Raw genomic sequence first — 4,655 nt, 5'->3', positions numbered from 1 at the left:
CGGGGTCCTAGGATCCAGCCCTAGGTCTGGCTACCTGCTCAGCAGGGAGTCTGCTTCTCCTTTTCCCTCTACTCCTCCCCCCTGCTTGTGCTCTCCTCTTTCCCAAATAAATAAAATCTTTAAAAAATAAGCAAATTAGCAACTACAGCTTACTCTCTCCTCTGTTTATTCCTCATGTATCATTCTCCCGATCTTTGGTAAAATCTAGTATAGTCAGACATTTAATCTCAGCTCTGGCAGAGTGAAAAAGGAAGTAGCTTGGTCCATATTTAGGATGGACTGTTAAGTAACGGCGCAGGGAGAGCAGGGTCCTCTGAGGTCAGCCTGGCCGCAGCACCGGTTCCCGAGCAGCTCCGCCGCGCTGAGGAGACGCAGGGAGCTGACGGGAGCCTCGGAAGGCTGAGGTACAGTCCCTCTCCCACCTGCTGGGCTGCTGGAGGCAATTTTACTGAGAGAGGTAAGATGGGCGAGGAAACTGCTTTGTGTTCGCCAGTCCCAGTTCTTGGGTATATGGGAAGACCGTATGTTCCAACCTCCCTTGGGATTAGATTTGGCTACGTGACCAGGTTCCGGTCCATGGGCTGTGGAAGAAGGAACAGATGTTCCCCCAAGGGCTGCTCAGTTGCCGACTTCTCTTCTCCTTCGGCAACAGTCTCAGAAGAGGAGCTTTGCCCTGGAGATATTCACTAAACCACACAATTAGCACCCGATTAGAAATATGGAGACAGAGCCGTGTAAACACTGTGTATATATGATTTTTGACCAATCCTGGCTCCATCATTCACTAGCTGTGTCTTTGACCAAGTGACTTGTGTCTTAACCCTCAGCTTTCCGATCTGTAAAATGGGGCTAACAAAGTCCACCTTGCTGATGGTCCGTGTATGAAATGGTAGCAGGTATATGAAGAACCACACAGAGTCATCGACACCTAAGCAGCACTCGGTAAAGCCTGGCTCTGTCCCCTCCTTCCTGTCCAAAGAGGAGGAGGAGTCTGTCTGCCTAGATGGTGAAGAGAGGCTTCACCGTGCTTGGGAACAAGGCTTGATACAGTCTTGAAGTCCTCAGGGATGGGGTAGTCCAGAGGGAGAGAACAGCTTGTGCAAAGACCTGCCTTCGACAGTAAAAGTCCAAGTGGGCCCTGCAGGGAGATAAATGTTTTAAAAAACGTGGTCTCTGTTTGCAGGAGTTGCTGTCCTGGACCCATCATCATCCTGAAAGCAGCCATTGGCGGTGTGCGTCCTTTTCGGCTTTCAGTGTCTATCTTCCGCGCTCCCTAGCTGCACGACAGGGCAGCCAGCAGCCAGCAGTTAAGGGTGCACACTGCCACGAGCTGGGCAGTAGCTCACAGGGAGGCAGGACGCAGCCAGGCCCCACAGCACGGCCCCAGTGTAACAGAGCTCGGTCGGCTCTGACTGCAGTGCTGGACGGGCCATTTGGCCCTTGTTCAGGCTTCAAGATGAGAGTCTTTTGTATTGGAATGGAGGGCTTCCTGTGAAGGCAGGTGGTGTGACAAAGAGATCTTCTTTCCCACTGCCTCCCGGAGCAGGGGATGCCGCTCCAAGCCACGTGGAACTGAGTGTGGAGGTCAGTGTCTTCACCCAAAGGTACTTATCACTGCGGCATTGAACCACCTACGTAAACATTTGTTGAACGGAAAGAGCTCATTAATGCTCCCGGCCACCTAGTAAAGCGGGCAGGGTACACAATAAATGCCCATTTCACAGATGAGAGAACAGCAGCTCAGAGAAGAACTCGAGAGAACTGCATCAAGGCTGGACTCTGGGGATGCGGCGCGTAGAGAAGGAGGACGAGGGAAGTGAAATTTGAAGACGAGTGTTACGAACAAGTCACTTGGAACGTGGACGCTCCATGCCCGATCTAGTCACCAGCTTGTCGTGACCCATAGTTTCTCTCGGCTTCTACCTACCTCCTGTCCATGGCCACATCCACATCCCTAGCCCTTTATTAACTCAACAAATATTCACTTAATCTCTACCGTGGGCTAGGTTAGGCCAAGGCATCGCTAACTGTACTCTAGTTAGGGAGTCAGGCACCGAACGGGTGAGTCATTATATCTGTGAGTCATACCTGTGAGTCATACCTGTGAGTACTACAAAGGAACGTGACAGGGAGTAAAAGAACAAGGGGCCCCGCTGTGTAGAAGGTGTTCAAGGAGTCTAGGTCCTTCCTGAACTCCAGACCCATTCACTCGTTCATTTAGCCAATGAATATTTATCGAGTACCTACTCAGTGTGTTGAGCTAGGCGTTGTTTTTTGTTTGTTCCTTTTTTTTTTTAAGATTTTATTTATTTATTTGACAGAGAAAGAGACAGCCAGCGAGAGAAGGAACACAAGCAGGGGGAGTGGGAGAGGAAGAAGCAGGCTCCCAGCGGAGGAGCCCGATGTGGGGCTTGATCCCAGAACGCTGGGATCATGCCCTGAGCTGAAGGCAGACGCTCAACGACTGAGCCACCCAGGCGCCCTGAGCAAGGCGTTGTGCTACGTGGTGAGGACGCACGGTGTGTGTCCATGTAACTACCTGCTGGACGGCTCATGCGGGGGTTCCACAGACACTTCAAACCCAAGCAAAGTCGTAACTGGGCCAATGACGTGATCTCCTAAACCAAGCTCATCCATTTTCCGAAACAGAAACCTTGGACATCCCCGACTCCCATCAATCCTCCACTTGCCCAGTGCAGTTGGTTGTGCTTCATCCAGTGATCTTCAGGAAATACTTACTCCGTGCCCGTTCTTGTTAGGCGCTTGATATATTCTGTGGCACAGAAGAAGTACCGTCCTTGCCAGCAAGGGAATTCTAGTCTCGTTTCACCTCAGGAAATGACTACTCAGAAACCTCTGTTCAATCCCTTTGCCTCTCTGTTGCCTCTCTGAGGGCGTTGTCGATTTAGGGTTGTGGAGCCCCTGCCTCTGATCTCCCACCTCGCACCAAATCAACCTTCTTAGTGTTACCTGAATGGTCTTTCTCAAGACAAATCTGACTACATTCTCTACCACAAAAAATCTCCTCTCTCACATGCCACAGGGAAGAGCCCAGACTCGTCCCAGGACACACAAGGCTCTTCAGAATTAGTTAGCCCCATGGAGCTTCTCCAGCCTTAGCTCCTGTCACTTGACTCCCTACATAGCTGCCATACTGAATTTCTTTGTTCTTGGGCTCACGCTGCTTTTTCTTGCCTCTGGATACTTGCCTCTCCCATTTCCTCTACCTGGAATGCTGTGGCCTGGCATGCCTGCCATCCACCCATGCGTTCCCCTTCACCTTCCAGAACTAGTGCAGGTGATCGCTGGCACTGAGGCTTTCCTGACGATTGCAGGCCAGGTGATTTACTCAATCCTCTGTTCTCATAATTCCTGCCTCATTGATCTTGTAACCCAACCATGACTACACAACTGGTCCTGTTTATGTCCATGTGATAATATCTCTGAATCCTCTATTAATTCCTCACCCTCCTAGGAGTTCTAAGGATCTTCAAAAGGGGCTCCCTGGTTGCCCGCCAAGCAGGCTGTCAGCTGGAGTCATCACTTGGTGTCACCACGGTCCTCCTTTCCAGCCCTGGTTCCTCCTTGCAATGTCCAGAGCCCATGAAGTGATTGGCGGAGACTCACTTCTGCCATCAATGAGGGTGCCTATCGTGAGGACATCATTGTCCTTGGGTTCACACTGCATCAGGCAAGGTATGAAGAACTTTTTGTGCATAAACTCATTTTACACTCACAAAGTATTAAATCTATGAGGCAGACACCTGCTTCATAAATCCTCCTTTATAGACAAGAAAGCAGAGACTCAGAGACGTTAAAGTCACAAAGACCAAGGTCACCAGGCTGGGAAGTGTGCGAGCTGGGAATAGCCTCTGGCTTGACTCACCCAGAGCACGATTCTTATGTGGGCCCCATGCAGAGCATCTGGGCTTTGGCTCAGCCCATCAACCTGCCCTTGTCCCTCTGTCTGTTTGTCTCTCCCCAGTAGACAGCAGGGCAGGAGCTGGTTCTTACTTATTCTCATCCTCTGTACCCAACTCAGTGCAAAGCACAATAAATGTGTTACCTCTCAGGTGAGATTTCAAGAAGTTGCGTTATTTTCCTTTTCCCACATTAGTGCTAAGAGTCTTCTCGATAACTGCTCAACCTCATTTATGGCCATGCCTACGAGGGGTCAAGGTGAGCTGAGAAATGTGTGGAGCAGGAGGGGCAGAAAGATGGGCTGCAGCATCCTCTTCACTGTAGCACAAACTTTAACCTCTAGCCATTCCCAGACCCCTTCCAAATGCTATTTTCTATTTGCTTGGCTTCCAGATTGTGGAAATAAAGTAATGCTCTGGGCAGCACTGAGGAGACCATCCGGCCACGGGCTGGCCTCATGCACAGGGGAGCATTTTAGCAGCCCGTCCAATACCCATATCTTCCATTTTGGCCACAAATGTGCATCTTCCTTTTATCTGCAAATTGCACTGGGCTCCGGGAATAACTGTGAATTGGCCTGGCTCTGGCTTCAGTCATGTATCAGACCTGAAGAGTGGAAAGATAATGAATCCTTCACCATTGTCCTATGGGTCGCAGCCAACAATCTCGGGTTTTGGATTCTGCAACTGTTCTAATCTTGATGATCTCACTCTTGACCCAATGTCTTCACCATC

At 50.3% G+C, this 4,655-nt stretch overlaps 1 long non-coding RNA gene across 1 annotated transcript; it reads left to right on the top strand.

Annotated features, from left to right (window-relative positions):
- The first annotated feature begins 349 nt into the window (after positions 1-349).
- On the top strand, positions 350-4,072 carry LOC130543457 (uncharacterized). The gene is made up of 2 exons (XR_008958829.1): positions 350-457; positions 1,184-4,072. It is a non-coding gene; the product is annotated as an uncharacterized LOC130543457 (long non-coding RNA).
- The last annotated feature ends 583 nt before the right edge of the window (positions 4,073-4,655 follow it).

Source organism: Ursus arctos, unplaced genomic scaffold (assembly GCF_023065955.2).
Source record: "Ursus arctos isolate Adak ecotype North America unplaced genomic scaffold, UrsArc2.0 scaffold_12, whole genome shotgun sequence".
NCBI lineage: Eukaryota > Metazoa > Chordata > Mammalia > Carnivora > Ursidae > Ursus > Ursus arctos.
This window is presented reverse-complemented; position numbering and strand designations above follow the sequence as displayed.